The 17939-nt window shown below is 41.2% G+C and overlaps 1 long non-coding RNA gene across 1 annotated transcript; it reads right to left on the bottom strand.

Moving 5' to 3' along the window:
* Nucleotides 1-585: 585 nt before the first annotated feature.
* On the bottom strand, nt 586-5940 carry LOC126071955 (uncharacterized). Its single transcript, XR_007516429.1, has 3 exons — nt 5262-5940; nt 4257-4456; nt 586-2802 (listed from the first exon to the last, which is right to left on the bottom strand). It is a non-coding gene; the product is annotated as an uncharacterized LOC126071955 (long non-coding RNA).
* Nucleotides 5941-17939: the final 11999 nt, after the last annotated feature.

The raw sequence follows: 17939 nt of genomic DNA, 5'->3' as shown, positions 1-17939 counted from the left end.
ATCATGAATATTTTAACAATCTGTTGGGTGGTGTAGTGATTAAGTGCTATGGCTGCTAACCAAAAGTTAGCAGTTTGAATCCACCAGGCGCTCCTTGGAAACTCTATGGGGCAGTTCTACTCTGTCCTATAGGGTCGCTATGAGTTGGAATCAACTCAATGGCAGTGGGTTTGGTTTTTGGTTTGGTTACATCAAAACACATTGGTCTGTCATGAATTTTGAATGGATCTTTTACCCACTCATGATTTTGAAACATCATATATGGACCATTTGCAAAATCTTGATTCATTGAGTTATGCAGACCTTCTGGATGCCAACGTATTTCATTCGACAATGTTAAAAAGGATATCTGTTCACATCAGAAATTGAAAGGCTGTCAAGCTCAGAGTGGCAGATACAAGTTTTCCACAACTTTTCACTTGAAAATTGCTGCCAGTTGTTTTCCCTGAAGTGGCAGGCTCACTTCATCCATTTTCAAGAGAGTATCTGCCAAATACCCATTCTTTCACGAAAAAAAAAAAAAAAAAAGAAAAGAGTATTACATTAAAAAAAAAAAAAAAAAGCCTGGTTGAGCTCTCGACTCAAATAGTCAAAGAAGTTCTTTCTCCCAGAGGAGCGTCATATTTTAGTAGGTAGCAGAAGTAGTTCACGTGTACTTTCCATTTCATTACACAGAATGCTGAAAAGATGTGCTTTCAAGGCTTGAAATTGCAATACAATTAATATTTTTACTGCTTCATCAAGGACATTCTTAATTGAAACTGGCGTTTTTCTTTCTACTGTGAATGTGTGGCTGTGAAGGCTACCATGACTGCCAGGACAGTTGGGTGATGGTGTTGTTTCTTGGGAACGCACCAGCGTCTCTACCCATTGTTACTTTTGTACTATTAGTGCAAATATCAACACAGTCAAAAATGGAAAATGACATCTTCATATTATTGTGAAAATGGTTTGACCTTATGGACCCTGTGAAAGAGTGTTGGGGATCCCCAGGGGCCTGAGGACTACGTTTTAATAACCCCTGCTCTATAGTGTACCAAGGAAGTCCTGGCACTTTATTTTCCTGATTGCATCCAGGTTTCAATCAATCAGAGCTAAGTTAGATCCACTATTAGAGCTACTCCTAGCCATTCTGGTTAATACTTTGGATCCAGAATCTCTGTTTAGTGCACCCACATCAATGAATTAGACCGGTCTAGCATTATATTTTTTCCACCTTGATCCATTGGATCCTGTCATTTCTCCAGGTTCCTGTCAGAAAAAAATGGGTAAAACTTGATGAATATTGAAACTCTTCATGGGTCTTCAACTTTGTGCATTACCCTATGGGCCTGTTGGGACTTGAGATTGGTTGTAGGTCTAAAAGCAAGAAGAGTATGTGAGGGTAGGTTTTGGAAAGATCAGCAAGGCTGTCCATGACAGTTTTGTCTTAGCTTCCTGTTGTTAGGTGTCGTGGAGTCAGTTCCAACTCGTAGCGATATTATGTCCAATAGAAACACTGCCTGGTTCTGTGCCAATCTCACAGTTGTTGCAAAGCTTGAGCCCATTGCTGCAGCCACTGTGTCAATCCATCTCATTGAGGGCGTTCCTCTTTTTCACTGTCCCTCTACTTTACCAAGCATGATGTCCTTGTCCAGGGACTGGTCCCTCCTGATAACATGTCCAAAGTATGTGAGACAAAGTCTCACCATTGTTGTTTCCAAGAAGAACCCTGGCTGTACTTCTCTCAAGACTTGTTCATTTTTCTGGCAGTCCATGGTATATTCAGCATCCTTTCCCAACATCGTAATTCAAAGGCATCAAATCTTTTTCAGTCTTTCTTTTTCATTGGTCAGTTTTTGCACGCATATAAAGCAATTGAAAATACCACGGCTTGGGTCAGGCGAATCTTAATCATCCAAGTGATACCTTTGCTTTTTAAAGATTTTAAAGAGGTCTTTTGCAGCAGATTTGCCCAGTGCAATGCATAGTTTGACTTCTTGACTTCTGCTCGGATGTTGATTGTGGATCCAAGCAAAATGAAAATCTTGACAACTTCAATCTTTTCTCCGTTTATCATGATGTTACTTATTGGTCCAGTTGTGAGGATTTTTGTTTTCTTTATGTTGAGGTGTAATCCATCCTGAAGGCTGTGATCTTCTTCACTAAGTGCTTCAAGTCCTCTTCACTTTTAGCAAGCAAGGTTGTGTCATCTGCATATGGTAGATGCTTCTTAGTGCTTAGTCTCCTAGTGCTGGTGTAACAGAAATACTACAAGTGGGTGGCTTTAATGAACACAAACTTATTTTCTCGTGATTCTGTAAAACAAGTCCAAGTCAGGGTCTTGGCCGTGTCAATTCTTCCTTGTAGGTAGTCCCAGACGTTCCTTGGTTCCTAAGCCTGTGGATGATCCTCACACAGTATTTCTTGCCCCACTCCCTGTGTGGGGCTCTGTGTCTATTTTGCTCTTCTTATAACTCAGAAGTGAGTAGGTTTAGGATTCACCCTACACTGGTCCGACTTCAACTGATTAATTGCTTACATTACATTAGATTGCATTTTGGTAGGTCATTACACTGCGTTTCATTACATTATGGAAGATGATTACATTACCTTACATTAAATGTAGAAGTCCCTGGGTGATGCAAATGGTTAAACACTGGACTATTAACTGAAAGATTGGTGGTTCAAACCCATCCAGAAACTGCTCAGAAGTAAGGCCTGGGGATCTTTTTCTGAAAAGTCACAGTTTTGAAAACCATGTGGAGCAGTTCTAGTCTTCACACACGGGATCGCCATGAGCCTGAATCAACTCGACAGCAACTAACAACAGCAATATTAGAAGTAAGGTCATTACATTACGTTACATCCATAGGTATACAGGTTAGAATTCCAACACATATTTTGGGGGGACACTATTTAACCCAGAACAAGATTCTTCTTCGGGCAAGGGGAGACTAACCTCCTCAGACACAGAGGAAGGACTGCTTTACTAGCAAAGAAGACCCAGCAAAATTTAGGAACTTAAGGTCCCCAGTTTTATCCGGATTTGGCCACATGTCCCCATTCAAATTTGAGTTGGAAATTTCAAGCCCTGAGCTCATTATTTTTTTTCTCTCAAGTCCTCCAGCATAATAAGAAGTATCCAATGGTTAAACTATTTCTTCACAAAATTCCTGAATATTTACAAATTGGCCTTGCTGGCCGGTATAAGCTGACTCCAGCAGGTCACTGCCCGGAACCTTCCCTCTTTTACCTTCATTTCTCTCTCATTTATCATCTTACTCTTCTCTCCACTCCTCCTCCTTAGTCAGAAAAGATGGGCTTTCTTTCTTTCCAATATACCACATCTTTCTTCTATTATGGAGAGTTAAGTGTCTTGGTTTAACCATACAATTAATCACCCAAACCAGGAGTTTTCTGAGCAGGAAAGGGGCACTATGCATTATTCACTGGGACAACAAGAATAGACAAGGGCTGTACCAGGAAGCTGGAACGTATGGTTACCCTACCCATCACCTAATCTTACAACCGGACATTGTACCTTCTATAAAATATAGGAGATATTTTATGATCTGTGGTCTCCATGATTCCTTCCTAAAGAAACTTAAGAAATCTGATTTTCAAGCCTGTTGTCTTGTTAAATAGGCTTCAATGTGGAGGGCTACAAGGAAGCAACCTCCAGTTTCACATTTGCACATCTTTTCTGTCAATAAACCTAATTCTCCTTACAGGCCATTGAAAGGAAAGTCCTGTTGAAGTCAGGGTAGGATACAAAGTCAGGTCTGCCATCAAATAGTATGTGACCTTGGTAAGCTCCTTAACTTCTTGGAGTCTCAGTTTCTTAGTAAGTGAACTGGGGAACTGGAGTTTAATGTAGAGAACCAGGCAGCAAGGAGTGGGACAGCCCTGTAGGGTAACCAGTGCATCTCGGTTTGTTGGGGATCATCCTCGTTTTAAAACTAAAACTTAGTGTTCCAGGAACCCCTCAGTCCCAGGCATACTGGGACGATTGGTCACTCTACAATTAAGCGGAGTTGTTATGAAAATGATCTATCTTGTGTCCCTGGGTGGCACAAACCGTTAACGAGCTTGGCTTTTAACCAAGATGTCAATGTTTGAGTCCACCCAGAGTCTCCTCAGAAGCCTGGCAATCTACTTCCAAAAAATCAGTCACTGAAAACCCTATGGAGCACAGTTTTACTCTGACACACATGGGGCCGCCATGAGGTGGAACTGACTCAATGGCAAGTGGTTGGGGTAACAGTGCGTCTCACCTGGATGGTGCTGCTGCGTCAGGGTAGGGCGAGTGGGCAGCCCGAGGACAACCGCACAGCAAGTGGTTTCCTTTTGCTTTCCTCCCCATCTTTGCAGCCCTACTTCACTCCCAACTGTTTGGGGGTCACCATCTCTTCAGTGGACATATGTATGGATGATGATGAGCTGGTCCCTTCAGTCATTTCAGTAATGCAATTAACTATTAGGTACAAAGTAGGAACTTTGAAAATTGAGCTCAGTTAATCTTTTTTTCTCCAGTCTAGGCCCCAAAATGAGCCACTAAAGAAAACCCCTGCGCTGCTCTTACCAAGACAAGTCCACACCACCAAAGCAGGGCTTTTATTTGTTTTTTCACTTTTGTTGGAATGACCGCTGCCATCACAGAGGCAGAACGATGGAGCTGCGCATCCTGACCATCCCTCTGGGGACCAGTATGGAGTTGTTCCTTCACAAGGACTTTATTTAGCCTGGCTTAATGAGAATCTCTCTCCTTAAAATATAGCATGATTTTAATGCTGATGAAAGGGGCTGGATGGTAAGTGCAGAGCCAAATCTTCCATTCCTGGAGAAGGTCTAGCTGGTGTGGTCACTGAGCATGTTTCTCTCCCCGAATCTGAGAGGTGCAAGCCTGACTGGTGGCAAATAGCTATAGAGGGGACCCTTTAACCTCAGGGACTCTTTCTAACTCTGACACCCCTGCCTCCGCTGCCCATTGTGCTGGGCAAAATAAATGACTCTTGCAGAGGTAAGGTTTGGGACGACACCCACCTTTGCCATCTGGAAGGAATTGAAATAGCCAGCTCTTTTTTGGGTAGTCTTTGGAAACAAAGGTTGTGATTTAAGAAATTATGGCTTGGACTTCAGTTTAGGACAAAAGACACTGTTTTCTAATTACACCAGATGGAACATACTTAGCACCTCGGTTATCAGGTCTTTCACCATGCATCCCTTTTCTAAAGGGATGTCAGAATTAATAAACCTAATTCTTCTGAGACAATACATACCCTTGTGCAAGTTGGAAAGAGGGAATCCATGAGCTTCAGTCCTTCCTTTAATCCTCCCCTACCCAACTTGTGAGGGAGTCATACTGGAGGTCACAGTAAGGAAGAGCAAAGATCAGGAATCAACACGATACCTGGCACATAGTAAGGATAATGGATGAGACTTGGTTCTCAGCCCTGGCTGTGTCATTAACTAGCTGTGTGACCCTGGTGCCATTTCACCTCTTTGCTCTGTTTCCGTAAGTGCAAAGTGAGGGTGTCAGGTTGGGTAATCTTCAAGGTCCCTTCCATCTCTAAGAGCCAATGAATTCTATGCTTCAGTAGCTTCTCTACCTTTTCTTCTTTGTTTGTATTCTTCTCTGCCTCTTTCCCTGGAAACCAAACTGGCTGATGGACGGCCCTGGCTGGGGATGAGGAGGAGATGGCAACTAAGGCTGGCTAGGAAAAAACTCTTATGTTCCTCTCCTCCCCTGCTTTCAAGAGGAGCTGTCTCATGACACCAGATGTCCTTGCCCTCTTCTGGAGACTGGCTCCACAGAAGCCCCACTGTCCTTTCTTGGACACTCCTCATGTTCCTTCCAACTAACTCTACCATCCTCAACCTTGCGGGTGCCTCTGTATATTCCTGGCGGTGGTGTGCTAATAAACTGGCTCTCTGAAAACAAAGCCCTGGTTTGTAGTGTTTGTCCATTTTCATGGTGTAAACAGACCTTTCACGGCCAATTTCAAGCTATCAATAGTTTAACAACCAGCTCAAGAAATTTCTAAATATTCAACAATCTGCTCTCACAAGCAGGTATGAAGCAGTTCCAGCATGCCGCTGGCCAGACATAGATCTAAAGAGAGTCTAAGTAGAGCCTCTACTTCTTTCCTCAGTCCATGCTGTCAACACAATGCAGTGTACACAGCTGGGAGCCCAAGTGAAGTCCTTGGCTGAGTGAGCCTTTTTGTGCCTTGACCAGTACAATCTTCCTTGACTACATGATCTCTTTGGGCAGTAACTGTAATAATTGTAATAATCCTAGACCCTAATTTATTCTACTTATTGTGGCATTTTTGTCAGGTTACAAATTCATTTGGTTTATTTCTTTTTCTTTCCTCTCCTGGTCCTTTGATTTTTAACACATACACACACCCATGAAAACAAAATAACTGCTAAGCTTCCTTGTTTGTATATTAGAAAAGAGAAGGTGCTTCCAGAAGCTTAAAGCAGCGTGAATTCCACCACACACTGGAGTTCTCCTGTGGTCTTGTCAGTTTGTGATTTACCGAAGGATTTGTTCTTGAAACTCCATACATGGAGATCTCTGAGAATGGAGGGTCAGGTAGGGGGAGGATTTTAGAGACCAACTTCCCATTACTAGCAAATCAGATGGGACTACACATTGTAGGCCTTTCTCCAAGCCGTACTAAGTGAAAAAGCCGCCATCGGTTGGGCTCTTTCTCCTTTTACCTCTTCTCTTGTTTAACTTTTGCCCTAACTTTGTTGTGCAAGCTTGCTCAGCAGGGCTGTGCCACTGGTGGCTCAGGGACAAAGTGTCCTTTTTCTAGGCTGAGATGTTTCCTTTGAAGCCAGTCTTGACTTTTCTTTCGACTATAATGTAAGCATGAAAATATGAAAATGAATAGCACAAATAAGGTTTTGGCTTTCTCCAGCAACACAGGGAGCCAGGAAAGGCAAGAGCAGAATTCAATGGTTCACCCTCCTTTTCCATTAATTTGCTTTCGATTTCTCTTCCAGGATAAATATCTGACAAATTTCCTCATTAGTGAGAAGCTGGAAAAAATGCAACAACTTTGACTCAGGTGGGTTAATGCTACTCTACCCTGGAAGTCTTGGTCTGTGGAGTTTAGTGTTGGGCTTAAGATTTCTACCAGGCCACATGGCAAAGACTAAAGAAGACAATGATGTTGCCTAGTGGGGATTCAAGGTTGGGATAAACACGGACAGACATCATACATCAAGGCTCAGGGCGCTGGCAGAAATGTGCCCACGACAAACTGCGTTGCCTGCTTATACTCATTCCCAGGAGTACAGTCCACCGTCTAACGTGGAAAAATACAAGAAGTCCTCTAGAAATAGAGTAAAGCCTTCAACATTAAAAGTAGTCAATGTTCTTCACAGACTTCAGGAGTCAAAGCATTAGGAGGTCAATTTCAAGTTAGATTAGGGAGCAGTGACTCGTGCACATTTTAAAAAATTTTTTATTGTGCCTTAAATGAAAGTTTATGAATCAAGTCAGTCTCTCATACAAAAATTTGATATATATAAAAAAATTATACCTTGCTATATACTCCTAATGAGACAGCACACTCCTTCCCTCCACTCTCTTTTTTCATGTCCATTCAGCCAGCTTCTGACGGCCTCTGCCCTCTCATCTCTCCTCCAGACAGGAGATTCCAACATAGTCTCATGTTTCTACTTGATGCAAAAAGTTCCTTCTTCGCCCGTGTCATTTTCTATCCCATTGTCCAGTCCAATCCCTGTCTGAAGAGTTGGGTTTGGGAATGGTTCCTGTCTTGGGCTAACAGAAGGTCTGCGGACCATGACCACTGCCAGGGTCCTTCTAGTCTCAGTCAGATCATTAAGTTTGGCCTTTTTATGAGAATCTGAGGTCTGCATCCCACTGCTGTCCTGCTCCCTCAGGGGTTCTCTGTTGTGTTCCCTATCAGGGCAGTCATCAGTTGTAGCCAGGCACTATGTAGTTCTTCTGGTCTCAGGCTGATGTAGTCTCTGGTTTATGTGACCCTTTCTGTCTCTTGGGCTCTTAATTACTTTGCGTCTTTGGTGTTCTTCATTCTCCTTTGCTCCAGGTGGGTTGAGACCAACTGATGCGTCTTAGGTGGTCCCTCGCTAGCGTTTAAGGCCCAGACACCACTCTCCAAAGTGGGATGCAGAATGTTTTCTTAATAGATTTTATAATGTCAATTGACTTACATGTCCCCTGAGACCATGGTCCCCAAACCCCCTCCCCTGCTACGCTGGCCTTCGAAATTTCTTTGCTTTTGGTTTAGTGCAGTTGTGCTGACCTCTTCTGTATTGTGTGTTGTCTTTCCCTTCACCTAAAATAGTTCTTATCTACTATCTAATTAGCGAAAGCCTCCTCCCTTCCTCCCTCTCCCCTCTTGTAACCATCAAAGGATATGTTCTTCTCTGTTTAAACTATTTTTCGAGTTCTTATAATAGTCGTGCACATTTTTAAGGGGGCATTTGAGGTAATTTTGAGTGGGCATAGTCAGAGCCAGCCTGAAGCAAAATTACAAGATTTATCTTGGCATCCTTTACTTGGGCTATTCTATCATCTTGTCTTCCTTTTCAAGTCTTATGACTCCCCACCATTTCCAGCACCCTCCCAACTCCATCCTTAACTGTGTGTGAGACACTGAATACCTGCTAAACAGGGAGGCTTCCAGAAGAATGTCATATGGTGGGTTTGTTAATTTAGTACCCAGTATTGATGTAAATATTTTCTTTGTATTGCTTCCAGCCCATTGATGTTCACCTCTGCCTGCATACTTAGAATCTCTTGGGAAGTCTTTAAAAATGCTAATCCTTTCCCTTTCTATCTTCCCTTCTCATCTTCATCCAAGAAAACAGGGCAGTGAAGGAGAGGGAGTGCTGTGATGATTTGGTGGTTGGAGGCACCCTGGTGGTAGAAAAAGAAAGTGGGAAAGATGCGGAAGAGGCAAGAAGAAGAGGAAGCTGGAGGGTTGAGGATTGGTTACATTCAGCAAATAAGTTAATTGATAGAGCAAGTAGCTAAATATACTGAGAATAGTCAGATCCAGTTTCTCACCATCTGAAGAGAGATTTACAAACATGGAAACAGGTAAAGTTAGAAAGATCCTGAGATGTTGGGTTAAACTTGGAAGTATTGATATAAACTCATAAATACACAGATAAATGTAAAAATAGTTATAGCTGTATGTAGCAATGAACACACTGAGTGTCCTGATCGTGGTTTTTAAAATACTATCCTCCACTAAAAGGAGCCATGATCTTTGGATAAATGGCCAATTCTAAGGCTATGAACAAGGAAAGAACAAGACGAGCCTAAAACATGTTTGCGAGTGTGTGTGTGCTTGGTCAAAGTTTACACAACAAATTTAGGTTTCTATTTAATTTCTATAAATATTGTTGGGTGACATTCATTACATTTTTCACATTGTGTCAACATTTGAATTATTTCTGTTCTGGTTGTTCTGTTTCCATTAATCTAGCTTCCTTGCCCTCTCTTAGCTTTTCCTCTTTGCTTTAAGGTAAATGTTGACTGTTTAGTCTCAAATAGATGATTTTTTAAAGGAACACAGTACTCGTGGGGGATAGTGTTTATTTTATGAGCCAATCTGTTATTTAGCTGAAAGGTAACCTTTGGGAGTGGCTTCAGGTCCAAATTTAAAGGGTATCTCAGGGTGATAGTCTGGGGGTTCCTCTAGTCTCCACCGATCCAGTAAACCTGGCCTTTTCTGAGAATTTGAGTTTTGTTCCACATTTTTCTCCCATTCTATCTGGGACCATCTATCGTGTCCCTGGTCAGAACGGTCGGTATTGGTAGCCAGGCACCATCTAGTTCTTCCGGTATCAGGATAGATAAGGCTGTGGTTCCTGTAAGCTATTAATCCTGCAGGCTAGTTTCTTCTTCGAGTTTGTTTCCTTCTCCCTCCCCGCCCTGCCTTTTTTTGAATCAGAATCTTTATTTCACTAAAGTTACAGAGTAGATATATGTTTACTTTTGTAAGAAACTGCCAAGCAGTTTTTCAAAGTGGTTGTACAATTAACACTCCCATGTGCAATGTGTGATAATTTCAGCTGCATCATATTCTTGCTAACATTTTGTATTGTTAATCTTCTTGATTATAACCATTCTAGTGAGTGTTTAATGGTATCTCATTGTGAATTTTATTTGCATTTTTGTGAGAACTAAAGGTATTGAAAACTGTTTGATGTGTTTATTGGCCATGTGTCGATTGTCAAGTGTTCCACCCAACTTTTCTTTATTTATTATCATTACACAGGGTTTATTTATTTGTTTGTTTTTACTAAAACAGCATAACAATGGCAACCGTAATCTACTGGGCTCCATCTATATTTCCTGGGATATTGATATCGCTTTTTTTAAATTTTATTTTGTTGTTGCTGTTGAAAATATATACAGCAAAACATACATCAATTCAACTGTTTCTACATGTGTAACTCAGTGACACTGACCACATTCTTCAAGCTGTGCAACCATTCTCGCCTTCCATTTCTGAGTTGCTCCTCCCCTATTAACATAAACTCACTGCCCCGTAAGGTTCCTATCTACTCTTTCAAGTTGCTGTTGGCAGTTTGATCCCATATAGACAGCTGGTAAAAGAGCATAATGCTCAAGGCAGACTTTTTTTTTTTTTTTTTTACTAGTTAAGCTAAACTATTATTTGGATTTAAGCAGACTTAAGGAGATATTTTTGGTTTAAGCTTTAGAGATTATCTGAGGGCAATAGTTTCAGGGCTTCATCCAGCCCCTATAGCTCCAGAAAGGGTGAAGCCAATGAGAATTTGAAATTGTCTGCATTTTATCCCTTTTGATCAGGATTATTTTATAGAATCTTTAACCAAAATGTTCAGTGATAAGTCCTAGCTAGAGCAATAAGGGGAAACCCTGGTGGCATAGTGGTTAAGTCCTATGGCTGCTAACCAAAGGGTTGGCAGTTCGAATTTGCCAGGCGCTCCTTGGAAACTCTATGGGGAAGTTCGACCCTGTCCTATAGGGTCGCTATGAACCAGAATTGACTCAACGGCACTGGGTTTGGTTTTTGTTTAGAGCAATAAGGAAATGAAAAGAAATAAAGGGCACCAAAATTGATAAGGGAGAAATAAAACTATCCCTATTTGCAGATGATGCGATACTATGCATAGAGAACCCTTAAGACCCCACAGGAAAACTACTGGAACTAATAGAAAGATTCAGCAGAGTAGCAGGATAGAAGATAAACATACAAAAATAAGTTGGATTCCTATACACAAATGAGTATTATAATGACATGTGCAAAGACCTGGAGATAGAAAACCAAAAGGGAAAAGCACACTCAGCATTTCTTAAGCTGAAAGAACTGAAGAAAAAATTCAAGCCTCGAGTTGCAATATTGAATGATTCTGGGGGAAAATATTAAAGGATGCAGGAAGCATCAAAAGAAGATGGAAGGAACACTGTCACTGTACCAAAAAGAATTGGTCGACATTCAAGCATTTCAAGAGGTAGTACATGATCAGGAATTGATGGTACTGAAGGAAGAAATCCAAGCTGCACTGAATGCATTGACAAAAAACAAGGCTCCAGGAATTGATGGGATACGAATTGAGATGTTTCAATAAACAGATGCAGTGCTGGAAGTTCTCACTCTTCTATGCCAAGAAATTAGGAAGACAGCTATCTAGCCAACTGATAGGAAGAGATCCATATTTATGCCTATGCCCAAGAAAGATGATCCAAATATGCAGAAATTATCAAACAATGTCATTAATATCACACTCAAGTAAAATTTTGCTGAAGATCATTCAAAAGCAGCTGAAGGAATATATTGACAGGGAACCACCAGAAATTCAAGCCAGATTCAGAAGAGGATGTGGAATGAGGGATATCATTGCTGAACTCAGATGGATCCTGGCTGAAAGCAGGGAATACCAGAAAGATGTTTACCCATGTTTTATTGACTATGCAAAGGCATTCGACTATGTGGATCATAACAAATTATGGATAATATTGCGAAGAATGGGAATTCCAGGACACTTAATCGTGCTCATGAGGAGCCTGTAAATAGATTAAGAGGCAGTCATTTGAACAGAACAAGGAGATACTGCTTGGTTTAAAGTCAGGAGAGGTGTGTGTCAGGGTTGTATCCATTTACCATACTTATTCAGTCTGTATGCTGAGCAAATAATCCAAGAAACTGGACTATATGAAGAAGAGCTTAGCATCAGCATTGAAGGAAGACTCGCTAACAACCTGCAATATGCAGGTGACACAACCTTGCTTGCTGAAAGTGAAGAGGACTTGAAGCATTCAGTGAGGAAGATCAAAGACCAGAGTCTTCGGTATGGATTATACCACAACATAAAAAAAAAAAAAAAAAAAATCCTCACAGCCAAACCAATAAGCAATATCATGATAAACGGAGAAAAGACTGAAGATGTCAAGGATTTCATTTTACTTGGATCCACAATCAACACCCATGGAAGCAACAGTCAAGAAATTAAATAATGGAGCCCTCTTTAATACATGGCATAAACAGTATACAAAACATTACTAACAATGCAGAAGAAAAACTAGATAACTGGGAGCTCCTAAATATCAAACACCTATGCTCATCCAAAGACTTCACCAAAACAGTAAAAAGACTACCTACAGACTAGGAAAAAGTTTTTAGCTATGACATTTCCAATCAGCACCTGATCTCTGAAATCTACATGATACTCCAAAAACTCAACTACAAAAAGACAACCCAATTAAAAAACGGGCAAAAGATATGAACAGACACTTCACTAAAGAAGACATTCAGGTAGCTAACAGATACATGAGGAAATGCTCACAATCATTAGCCATTAGAGAAATGCAAATCAAAGCTACAATGAAATTTCATCTCATTCCAACAAGGCTGGCATTTATCTAAAAAACACAAAATAATAAATGTTGGAGAGGCTGTGGAGAGATTGGAACATTTGTACACTGCTGGTGGGAATGTAAAATGGTACAACCACTTTGGAAATCGATTTGGCGCTTCCTTAAAAAGCTAGAAATGGAACTACCGTACGATCCAGCAATCCCACTCCTTGGAATATATCCTAGAGAAATAAGAGCCTTTACACGAACAGATACATGCACACCCATGTTCACTGCAGCACTGTTTACAATAGCAAAAAGATGGAAGCAACCAAGGTGCCCATCAATGGATGAATGAATAAATTATGGTATATTCACACAATGGAATACTACACATCGATAAAGAACAGTGATGAATCTGTGAAACATTTCATAACATGGAGGAACCTGGAAGGCATTATGCTGAGTGAAATGAGTCAGTTGCAAAACGACAAATATTGTATAAGACCACTATTATAAGAACTCAAGAAATAGTTTAAACAGAGAAGAAAATATTCTTTGATGGTTACAAGAGGGGGCAGGGGGGGCGGGAGAGGGGTATTCACCAATTAGATAGTAGATAAGAACTACTTTAGGTGATGGGAAAGACAACACACAAAACAGGCAAGGTCAGCACAACTGGACTAAACCAAAAACAAAGAAGCTTCCTGAATAAACTGAATGCTTCAAAGGCCAGAGTAGCAGGGGTGGAGGTTTGGGGACCATGGTTTCAGGGGACATCTAAGTCAATTGGCATAATAAAATCTATTAAGAAAACATTCTGCATCCCACTTTGGAGAGAGGGATCTGGGGTCTTAAACGCTAGCAAGCAGCCATCTAAGATGCATCAATTGGTCTCAACCCACCTGGAACAAAGAATAATGGAGAACACCAAGGACACAAGGTAATTACAAGCCCAAGAGATAGAAAGGGACACATAGACCAGAGACTACATCGGCTAGAGACCAGAAGAGCTAGATGGTGCCCAGCTACAACCAATGACTGCCCTGACAGGGAACACAACAGAGAAGCCCTGAGGGAGCAGGAGAGCAGTAGGATGCAGACCCCACATTCTCATAAAAAGACCAGACTTAATGGTTTGACTGAGACTAGAAGGACCCCGGTGCTCATGGCCCTCAAACTTTCTGTTTTCCCAGGACAGGAATCATTCCCAAAGCCAACTCTTCAGACAGAGATTGGACTGGACAACGGGTTGCAGAGGGATGCTGATGAGGAGTGAGCTTCTCGGATCAGGTGGACACTTGAGGGTATGTTGGCATCTCCTGCCTGGAGGGGAGGTGAGAGGGTAGGGGGGTTTAGAAGGTGGCAAAATGGATACAAAAAGAGAGAGTGAAGGGAGGGAGTGAGCTGTCTCATTAGGGGCAGAGCAATTGGGAGTATGCAGCAAGGTGTATATAAGTTTTTGTGTGATAGACTGATTGGATTTGTAAACTTTCACTTAAAGCACAATAAAAAAAAAAAAAAAAAGTACCACACTGGGCAAATCTGCTGCAAAAGACCTCTTTAAAGTATTGGAAAGCAAAGATGTTGCTACCGGGTGGAAACCCCAGGCGTTTGGTCGGCATGACTTGTACTGGCCAATAACAAGAGACTGAGGTGAGAGAACAGGAAAGGCACCTTTATTTCATTGTACAAGAAAAGGAGTCAGAGCTGCTGCTGCCAAGACTGCTGGACAAAGGCAGGCAGGCAAGTTACTTTTAAAGGGGTTTACAAGAAGGGAGTTCATATAAGTTACATCAGCAACATTCTTAATTACACTATACAGGCACAATGGGGTTTACATATAACCTCCAAGCAAGAACAGGATTCAAATGCAAAGCTGAGGGAGGGGGCGAGGGAGGGAGCCAAGCAAAGGAAACGATTTTTTAGTACAATGCTGTAGAGGAGGAAGCTAGGTAAAGAAACAGCACAGTGGAGGCTCTGTCTCAATGTCACCTTGAAGACTAAGGTGTGCCTGACCCAAGGGCCCCCAAAAAATAAAATACTTAACAAGAAATCCAACCAGGGACATAAAAGATCTATACAAAGAAAACTACAAAACACTACTACAATAAACCAAAAGAGAGCTACATGAATGGAAAAACATACCATGCTCATGGACAGGTAGACTCAACATTGTGAAAATGTCAATTCTACCAAAAGCAACCTACAAATACAATGCAACCCTGATCCAAATACCAACAGCATTCTTTAATGAGATGGAAAAAGTAATCATTAACTTTATATGGAAAGGAAAGTGGCCCCAGGTATGTAAAGAACAAAGCAGGAAGCCTCACACTACCTGATCTCAGAACGTACGATGCAGCTACAGTACTCAAAACAGCCTGGTACTGGTACAGTGACAGATGCATTGAGCAATGGAACAGAATTGAGAACCCAGATGTAAATTCGCACACCTACGGTCACCTGATCTTTGACAAAGGCCCAAAGTCCACTAAATGAGAAAAAGTTAGCCTTTTTAACAAATGATGCTGGCCAAACTGGATGTTCACCTATAAAAAAAAGAAACACAACCCATATATTACACCATACACAAAAACAAAACTCAAAATGGATCAAAGGCCTAAATATAAAACCAAAAACTATAAAGATCATGAAAGAAAAAATAGGATCAATGCTAGGATCCCTAATATATGGCAGAAATAGGATACAAACCATAAGTAACAATACACAAACACCAGAACATAAGCTAAATAACTGGGATCTTACAAAAATTAAACACTTAGGCTCATCGAAAGACTTCACCAAAACAGTAAAAAGACAACCCACAAACTAGGGAAAAAATTTTGGCTATGATATATCTGACAAAAGTTTAATCTCTAAAATCTGTAGGAAAATCCAACACCTCTACAACAAAAAGACAAATAATTCAATTAAAAAATGAGCAAAGGATATGAACAGACACATCACCAAAGAAGACATTCGGGTGGCTAACAGACACTTGAGGAAAAGCTCATGATCACTAGTCATTAGAGAAATGCAAATCAGAACTACAATTAGATACCATCTCACCCTGACATTACTGGCACAAATCAAAAAAACAGAAAACAACAAATTTTGGAGAGGCTGCAGAGAGATTGGAAATCTTATGCACTGTTGGTGGGAATGCAAAATGGTACAACTGTTTTGTAAAGTGATAATGCTGTTTCCTTGAAAAGACAAAAATAGAAATACCATATGATCCTGCAATCCCTCTCCAAGGAATATACCCTAGAGAAATAAGAGCCATCACATGAATAGATATGTGCACACCCATGTTCATTGATAGCAAAAAGATGGAAACAACCTAAGTGTCCATCAACAGATGAATGGATAAACAAACTATGGTACATACACACAGTGGAATACTACACAATTATAAAGAACAATGGATTACTGGGCTGAAGGCCGAGGACCATGGTCTCAGGGGACATATACCTCAACTGGCATAACATAGTTTATAAAGAAAGTATTCTACATTCTACTTTGGTGAGCAGCTTCTGAGGTCTTAAAAGCTTTTAAGCGCCCATCTAAGGTACATCTACTAGACCCAACCCGTCTGGAGCAAGGGAGAATGAGCAAAACTGTAGGCACAAGGGAAAGATTAGTCCAAAGGACTAGTGAACCACAACTACCACAGCCTCAACCAGTCTGAGTCCAGCACAACTAGATGGTGCCCAGCTACTTCCACTGACAGGGATCACAATAGAGGGTCCTGGGCAGAGCTGGAGAAAAATGTAGAATAGAATTCTAACTCACAAAAAAAAACAAAAACAAAAACCAGACTTACTGCTCTGACAGAGACTGGAGAAACCCTGAAAGTACGGCCCCCAGACATCCTTTTAACTCAGTACTGAAGTCATTCCTGAGGTTCATCCTTCAGCCAAAGATTAGACAGTCTTATAAAACAAACAATAACACACGTAGTTCAATCATGTATATGAGACTAAATGGGCACACCAGCCCAGCGGCAAGGACAAGAGGCAGGCCCAGGCCCAAGCCAACTGCCGTGGAGTCGATTCCGACTCATAGCGACTCTATAGAACAATGTAGAATTGCCCCATAGAGTTTCCAAGGAGTGCCTGGTGGGTTCGAACTGCAGACCTTTTGGTTAGCAGCCATAGCTCTTAACCACTACGCCACCAGGGTTTCCAAGAAGGCAGGAAGGGATAGAAAAGCCAGATAAACAGAAATGGGGAGCCCAAGGTTGAGAAGGGGAGGGGGGAGAGTGTTGACATGTCTTGGGGTTGTCATAAAACACCATGTGTATTAATTATTTAATGAGAAACTAATTTGCTCTGTAAACTTTTACCTAAAGAGTGATAAAAAATAACAAGAAGAAAAAGGGGGGTGGGAGGGAAAGTTCAGTAATGGTAGCTGGGCACCATCCAGTTTTCTGGTCTCCTGGCAAAGGAAGCAGACATTTATGGAGGCAATTAGCCACCATTTCCATACCCTCCTCCTATTCCTGACCCTCCTTCTTCCTCTGTCGCTCCAGGAGAATAGAGGCCAATTGTTATGGTTTGGATAGCCGCTTGTAATCTTTTAACACTCCAGGCACTAGTGAATGACTAGGAGGTAGAGCAGAAGCACTAAACGCTTTCTTAGACCAATTAACTGTTTCACCCAATTTTTAAGTTGGATTGTTTGTCTTCGTATTGTTGAAATGAGTCCTTAATATATTCTGGATGTGAGTCCTTTGTCAGATATATGTTGTGAGGTGGTTGCATTTTTTTTTCCCCAGTCTGTGACTTCCATTTTTCTTCTTTTTTTAAATTACTGTGCATTAGGTGAAAGTTTACAGTGCAAATTAGATTCCTGTTCTAATAAAGTATTGCATGGCCTTGGCTTCATTCCCCACAATGTGTCAGCACTCTCCTCATTTCCATCCTGGATTCCTCATTTCCTTTTGTCCTGATCTTCTACCACTTCCTCCCTCTTCATCTTTGCTTTTGGGCAAATATTACCTTCTTGAGCTCGTATAATTGATTGTTCTAAGGAGCACGTTACCCTCGGGTGTTATTTTCTTTTTATGGACTGGAAGGTTGTCTCCAGGAATGGC

The sequence above is a fragment of the Elephas maximus genome, chromosome 1 (genome assembly GCF_024166365.1).
Source record: "Elephas maximus indicus isolate mEleMax1 chromosome 1, mEleMax1 primary haplotype, whole genome shotgun sequence".
Classification (NCBI taxonomy): domain Eukaryota; kingdom Metazoa; phylum Chordata; class Mammalia; order Proboscidea; family Elephantidae; genus Elephas; species Elephas maximus.
Note: the sequence above shows the minus strand (reverse complement) of the source record. Positions and strands in the feature narration are given on the sequence as shown.